Source organism: Hipposideros armiger, unplaced genomic scaffold (genome assembly GCF_001890085.2).
Source record: "Hipposideros armiger isolate ML-2016 unplaced genomic scaffold, ASM189008v1 scaffold_801, whole genome shotgun sequence".
Lineage (NCBI taxonomy): Eukaryota > Metazoa > Chordata > Mammalia > Chiroptera > Hipposideridae > Hipposideros > Hipposideros armiger.
In genome coordinates, this window is record NW_017732151.1 from 515,686 (window position 1) to 523,487 (window position 7,802).

The window sequence follows — 7,802 nt, forward strand, 5'->3', positions numbered from 1 at the left end:
AAAAAAAACAAAACAGAAGGGTGCTAACTTGTTTCTGCAGAGTGGGTGTGGAAAGCGGATATGGAAGTTAGGGCTCCCCACTCAAGCCTCCATTGACCTTTGGTGAGTAAGTTCAGTCTGTCACTTGGCCTCCACTCATCCCACCTTGGCTGGGCCACGGGTGCTTGCTACTGCATCCTATGTCCTCACCAGCACTGTGTGGCGGTGAAATTCCCGGCTCTCTCTACTAGGTTTCCCCTGACGCCACTCCAGCAGGAAGAGGGATGCATGTGCTTTGCTACCTCCCAGCAGAGACAAGCCCCTCAGCCCCCACCCAGCCTTCTCTGATACCACCAGTAGAGTCCCCACAATACAGTTTGGAGAGAGTAAAAGTCTAGATTCCCCGTCCGACCTTTGACAGCAAAGGAGAAGATGGTGGGGGCTGCAGTGTTCTCTAAGTGTTCTGTCTGGCAGGTTACCCCTCTCTTGGTCTTTCAGCCAGGCAGCAGGCTTTTCTCGGGGCTTTTTGTCTGAGCCGTTTGGTGTTGCTGCGTACTGGCTTTTCTAAGCCCAGTCTGGAGACACAAAGAAAACCCACGGATCTCAGCTCTGTGCCATTTCTCAGGTCCCAATATACCCTGTCAGTCTTTCTCCTTTCCACCTTTCAGTCTTGTATTTATTTTATACATAATGTCCCATGTTTTTAGCTGTACTTAAGGGGAAGAATAGGAAAAGTACATCTTCTCCATCTTTCCATAAGTTCAAAGACAGAGATCGCCTTGTGTCTCAAATTGTACGTGTATGCTTTGTTTTAAAATGGAAACAGGAAGTCTTGCTTTAAACACACTGAAGGACTTCCAGGTTGGTGAACACAGGGGGGATCCATGAAGAGTGAGTGGTGCACTGGAGGGCGTAGGTGTCCCATGCCTGTCCCTGTGCATCTCTCCCATCCAAGAAAGTTCCTGAGTTATGTCCTTTCACAGTAAACCAGTAACCTAGTAAGTGAACACACACACACACACACACACACACACACACACCCATTCAAATTGGTCAATTAGTTCTGTGTGCTTAGGCTTAAAAACTTGAAATCCATTAATTTATTAAAATTATCATTTATTTTCTGTAGCATTTTATACACAAAATTTAACTCAAATCTATAAAAAGGACGCTTAAAAATAGGAATAAGATAACTGTATTTTTAAACTCTCCAAAATTCTTGGGGTTTTTTTGTTTGTTTTTTTTTCAATCCTCCATTGCCCTCACTTTTTTGATGTTCTATTTGTCAAAGCCAGTCACAAGGCTTGAACCCAGATTCAAGTGGAGGGCAGACTTAACCTCTGGATGGGAGGAGAATGAGAAAGAATTTGTGGCAATCTTTAATCCATCACATCTTTTTGCATTTGCAAATTTGGCTATACACTGTAACATTCTGCTTCCCTAAAAAGTATCAGTGAATGGAACCAAATCGATTTGTCACTTCAACTATTTAGTGGAATAAAATGGATATAAATAATCCAACTAAATTAAACACCTGGCTCAGAATGAAATCCATAGAAGAGCTCAGCAGTTAAGAACATGACTTCTATAGTTCTACAAACTTCAGTCCCCATCCCCCATTCTCCAAAGGGTTGGTTCTTTTCATCATAAAGCCTCAGCTTCAATGTTACCTCTTTGAAAAGGCTGGTTTCCCTTGACTGCTACTAGTCACAACACTTCACAATCCTTACCACATCTGTACTTAGATCTTATTTGTGGTTTTCTCACTCCTTGAATCTTCCCCCACTACGCCATCACCACAAGGGTTCACTACTGTATTCGTAGGGCCTACATGTTGCCTGATGTGAATACATCCTCAAATGGTCGATGGATATGTAAATGAATAAATGAATGCATCACCAGTGACTAGCTGTGTAACTTTGGTCAAGTCACTTGGACACCTATCAAAGGCTTAGTTTTGACATCTTTAAAGCACTCAAGGCATTCATCAGAGATTTGTCAGGTTCGTGGATAGGTTAGGTACTGGGAATACAGTAGTGGACAAAACAGATTTGGCCCCTACCTTCAAGTTATTTAGAGCTGGGTTTTCAGACAGACATTAAACACAGAATCTCATAATTTTTAGAAACTATAAATTATGATGGGTACTGTGAAAGAGACACACAATGTTATGAGACCAGACATTAGCTAGAATTAGGAAGGTCATTCATTCTAAGAAGCTGGCATTTAAATTGAGACTGAAGACTTAGTAAGTGTTAACCATGTGGAAAACAGAGGGGAGTTCCTAGTCTAAGAACAGGAACAGCATGTGGCAAAGCCCTGAGCTGGCAATGACGCTGTTCTCAGAGATATTAGAAACAGGCAATGTGGTTACATGTTGAAAATGAAGAGAATGGTGCACGACAGGTGGGAGACAGGCTTAGATTCTGTTCTTTTATATTTAGGTTTTATCGTAAAATAAAAAGGAAGCTGCTTAAAGGCTGTAAGCAAACAAGTGACAATAGATATGCATTAACAATCAGTCTGGCTGCTGTGTGAAAAATACATGGGAAGTCAGTGACTAGGAATGGGGACATTACTGAAGAATCTAGGCAATAAATGAAGACAGTTAAGGCTGGAGGGCCAGGTGGACGGATTTGAGGGTAGGGAAACAGGCAGGGAAGAGAGCAGTGCCCAGGAGAACCCTCACTCCTGAGGAAATGGTAGGTGAAACAGAGGTCAGGTCACTGACAGGAAGCACAAGATTCAGAGAAGACATCAAGAACTAAACACTGAATGTACTATGTTCACAGTGCCCCCAAGTATCTAAAATACAAGGAGGCACGAGATGTGCAGGTCTGGAAATGAAAACAGAACTGGGCTGTATTTATAAATCTGGCAGACATCTACATCTACAGGTAACGATGGGCATTCTGACCACATCATGACTCCAGGTCCAATGCATTATTCCTCCTTGCAAGAAGGAACAAAGAAGCTTATAATGGAAACTGCTGGTGAAACAGGAAACAAAATAAAACTGACAGTCCCTTAAATGACTTATGGAAACATTATTTTTGAATGCAAAATGACAGAACAAATCTTTTGATAACATTCAGATCTCAAAATCTTGAGCTATAGAAATTAAAGATGTCTGAAATAAAGGCACAAAGAAAAACTCACAAGGCCAGACTGTGTAATTGGTAGAATTTTATACAGAAAACAAAGATTCTACTGATATTAAATTTGACAAATCTGATAACAAATCTATATTGTTAAAACAATTCATGTGACCCCACTAAAGAGTATTTCAGTAAATTTTTTAATGAAAACATTTAAAAACTAACTGTGCTATATATATAAAACTTAGCCAAGAAATCAAACTGACTTAATGGAATCTTCTCCAGAAATTATATTCTTCATGCAAGTAGAGGAAGGTGGCTATACTCCTTTTTAGTGATTACGCGTATTAATAACTTCATAAAGCATCTCAGTTGCCAACATCATAAAGAGCGATTTACCATATTTACGTTGCAGTTTATAAGGTACATTTCGGAAAGGAATGTAAACATTGCAACCCTGTGAAAGCTGTCCTGATGGGCCTCAGAGAAAAAAGCAGACTCTATCATTTAGATACATAGGTCAAGCCAATTAACACAGTACCAGGCTTCTCTTTCCTGTCTTGAGAACATCAGCAGCAGAAGCGTTCTGCTAACTGTGAACTTGATCGCTAATGCGCTCCTCCAAGCACCTACAAGAAGTTGGTCACAAGCACGCACTGCTGCTAGCCTTCCTTTCACCTCAGTTGATGTTCTCCCTTAACATCACACCTCTGGCCTTTCTAGCCACTGCACCTTCACTAGGAAATGAGCAGCCTTCTTCACAATGAATTTTATAAACCCCACCTTCTGGCTTTCACCGAAGCTTTCAAGCCCTCACTCTCCCCATACCCCAAGTGTGTTCTGGTTTTTGCTTGCCTTCATCACTTCGCAAAAATAGTCTATACACTGGTCATCTTTCCCCATTGATCGATTTCTAACCAACTATACATTCTAAACTATTACAAATTATAAATCTGGAAGAGGTTTTGGTTCCCCCAAATATGGCATCAAATGGAGGTTTTTCATACTGAGTGATTTTACTGTTTTGTAACTTTCTAAACTCTATGAAGTCCTATCTGAAAGATGGCTTCACAACGCCTCTGCCATACACTGCATTGTTAACACAAAGATTACCTGGCCAATTCAAGTTCTGCCCTAACCATTCTTACAAAATTACATCTGTAGGCTCCTCTAGTTCTAACCTCTTTTAAATGTCCTTTTTTCTGTTGCTAATCTCTCTGTCACAATTTTCTTCCTGAAACCTGTTTTAAATCTCACTCGTCTCTCCTTTCACAACCTCCACCTTCTTCCCAGCAGGCGTCACTGGAACCAGCATCACTTCCTCTCCCACCAGCCCTTGGCCCCAAACCTAAAGCATCTACTGGACCCCCTCACACCATGGGTCAGTTAGTATGGAGCTTAATTAAACGTTTGATAATGAGTTTAGGGTTTTTTCAGGTTGACATCACGAAAAGAGGTGCAAGGAAGCTGCAGGTGTTTGTAAAAGACCTATTAAATGATGTAGCATGGAATCTAGGCTAGGGCAGGAGTTCAGACAGAAAGAGCTAAAGGACATACTGAGGTGGGGGAAGGGCCCAGGCCACAGGTGGGGTAAGTTCCTACAAAGGGTTGCTGGGAGGCTCAAATGCAGCAGAAAAACAGTCACTGATGCCCCCAGCATCCCTGTCAGGTGGTTTCCAAATATTCAACAGGTAAAATTTAGTAAACTGGTCATAGGACTATGAAAAGAAAGGCAATTCTTCACTCTGAAAATCAGCTACTTTTACCGCTATGCACTATCCACCTAAATACACACAACAAAAGTCTGAAATTCTAAAAGATAATTATTGTCCTTCAAAATAATCATACTAACCCAATGCTATTGGACAGATCACCACATTAAACAGGCTTATGTGAATAAAAAGTCCTACTGGGTTTTAAAACCATTTATTTTCAATAAAGTATAGTCTCCTCCAAAGATCCAACCTCCTTTTGCTATCATTCAGATGAATGGATTTAATATAAATGCCTCCTGCCTTTGGCTCATGCTGCCACATCACCCTCTACAGACAAAACATCACCCAGAATTTCATACCAGTGGGATTTTTAAACACTTTTCTTTTAGCAAGACAAAAGCTTGCTTAAGGAGTTCATTTCATGAATGTGAATCATACGCACAAGAATGATTAAAGAATGCAATCTGCATGTGGCACTAAAAAATATACTTGACTGAATTTCCACAGAACCTCAGTGAATTTTTAACAACAGTTTACTGTGAAAGCAGTTAGTGAATTCCTGGCTGATACACCAAACTCACTCAACAGCCGGGCAGTATCAAGAGAGGCAACCTCAGAAATCTGTCATCAGTCTTAACCTGCTGAAAATGTTTTGTCATTATCTACTGAATAGCTGAAGGCACAGAACACATGCTCATCCATCCTGTGAATGACACTGTACTGGGGACATCACTAAAAGGAAAATAACCAAGATTTTTAAAAGATTTTAATAATTCAGAGAATGAGCTCAAAATCTAGGATGAAATTTAATAAATGTAAAATCGTGCCCTTAGAGAAGCCAAGACGACAACTAAGAGAGCTCTTAGTATCACCTGGTGGGGAGAGGACTTAAGGCTGGTAGCTCAAGGCAGACGCAAAGCAAGCGAACAGTCGGACAATCGGACAATGTCACCCGGGGAAAATGTCTGAAAGAGGGTGATGGAGGAAGGAAGCAGGCACACGTTGCAAAAGTGGCCGGTGCCGAGGACTTGACCAGAATGCGGGGCACGTATTACAATAGCACGTTCTCAGAAACAAACGCGGCTCCGAATGGAGACCGGAAGTTCCTTGCCCAAGGTCGCACCGCTGTCACTGGATGTGGCCCTTGTTCACTCCCCGCCTGTCCCCTGGGGCAGTACTAACAGAAACGAGGAGTAACGGTCACCTCGGTCAGATGCTGCACAAGGGATGGCAGACCAGAATTTGGCCGGAGGTGCCCGGGACACCGAGGCGCGCGTGCGGGGCTGCCCGTGAAGAGGCGAGGACGAAGGACCTGGGTTACACGACCACCTGGAGGCGTAGTTTATTCGCAGGTACGTAATTCTGGGGACCCTTCTAAGCTCAAACGTGCGAACTAACACAGTGGGCTTAAAGGGCGCCGGTTCAAACCTAAATACGGAAACTCCAAACCAGCATCCCCCGGGCCGGCCGAGGGGTGCTGTGGAAGGCCGGCTCTCCAGGCCTCTTGTCAGCTGCTCAGGCCGCGCAGCTGACCCCAGTGGGGGCGCAGAACCCCCGGAAAGGCTACCCTAACAGACGCCCGCGACGCCGAGCATGGCTAGGAGCTCACTACACCCAACCCGGCCCTCCTCCGCCGCGGGGCTGGGGGAAAGGAGTCGGGATGCGCGCCGGGAGCTGGGGCGGCGTGAGGTTGAACTCGACTAGAGGCCTTGGGCTCGGGAAGGCGCGGGGCGGCCGGGACCCCACAAGCATGCTCCCATCCCAGAGCGAGGCCGCTGCCGCCGACACCGGGGCAGCCGGTCCCGGAAAGAAAATGGCGGCCCGGCACTCACCGGTCACTCCGCCGCCGAGCCCGCCGCCCAGTGCCAGCCGGGTCGTGCGCTGCCTCCCGTCGCTTCCCAGTCACGCGACGCCCAGAACGCAGGCTGAGGCGCAAGACACAGATACTCAGCCCTGACGCTGCCCCACAACCCGGCAGCCTGACCACCCGCACTTCCGGCGTCACCGGAAGTCCCGGCCACTGTCTCGGCCCAGGCTACCGGACGTCCCGCCTGGCGGCCTGAAGGCCCGCCCTGCCAACTCCCGTGCCACCGGAAGTCCCACCAAGCCGCGCCCGCAACGCCGGAAGTCCCGCCTAGCCCACATTTCCGGGCCGCCGGAAACCCCACCCACCCGCGCCCGCACCGCCGGAGGTCCCAGCCAGGTTCCGCCCTTTATCGGAAGTCTCGCCTCGGCCTCCACCAGGCCTAAAAGTTCTGCCCGGCGCCGGAAGTTCCCTGTCAGCTTCCGACAGATGCGGAAGTCTCATGTGTCCGCCTGCGCCGCGGAGGCCTGGGCTTGCAGTGGAATTTGAAACGGGTCGCGGCGCGGGCGAAGTCGTGCTGGTGCGCCTCTTCCCCCGTGACCACTGGGCCCTCGTTCTCGGCGACACGTCGGCTCTCGTGTGAGGACGCCCCACGCGGCCCTGGAGGCCCTGGAGTGTGGCCCCTCCGGTACTCACCGCGGCGGGGTCGTGCGGGCTCCCAGGCCCGCACCCTCACGTGCATCGTCCCGCAGGCCTCTGGACTCGTGCCCGGCGCCGCCCTTCTGTTCTGGCCGCGGGCGGTGGTTGAGAGCTGCAGCTCGGAGCCCGGCCGAGATAGAGCTATTAATATTTCAGCTTATCTGCAGAAGGTGACTCAGCCAGTGTCCTTTCTGAAGTAGCTGTTCACCATTGGCTAACAAGAAAGACGAAGTCAGCTGCTCGCTGCGAAAGGGGGGCCTGAACGGCTTTCTTGCCTTTGATCTGGGATGGAAATCTGCAAGTTAGACGAGTCCAACTGCAGCGGGGCTTGTGAAACTCACCCTCAGTGATCAGAAGCATGAAAGCATTTATCTCCCATATGGGTCACCTTTCGTGCGCCTTCCTTTAAAAAAAGTAAAGCTTAGCATTATAATGCAAGGAGCACCAATACTGTTGCACGAGACATAACGTATATGGGGACCCAAATATCCAAAAAGCATGTAGAAT

General features: G+C 46.8%; 1 protein-coding gene across 1 annotated transcript in view; it reads right to left on the minus strand.

The window, feature by feature from the left end:
* The window catches only part of WDR37 (WD repeat domain 37), a 53,525-nt gene extending 46,239 nt beyond the window's left edge, over window positions 1-7,286 (minus strand). The window contains exon 1 of the mRNA XM_019628652.1: window positions 6,625-7,286. The gene's annotated coding sequence lies outside the window, so the exon portion shown is untranslated. The remainder of the gene's footprint in view (window positions 1-6,624) is intronic.
* Between the last annotated feature and the right edge of the window lie 516 nt (window positions 7,287-7,802).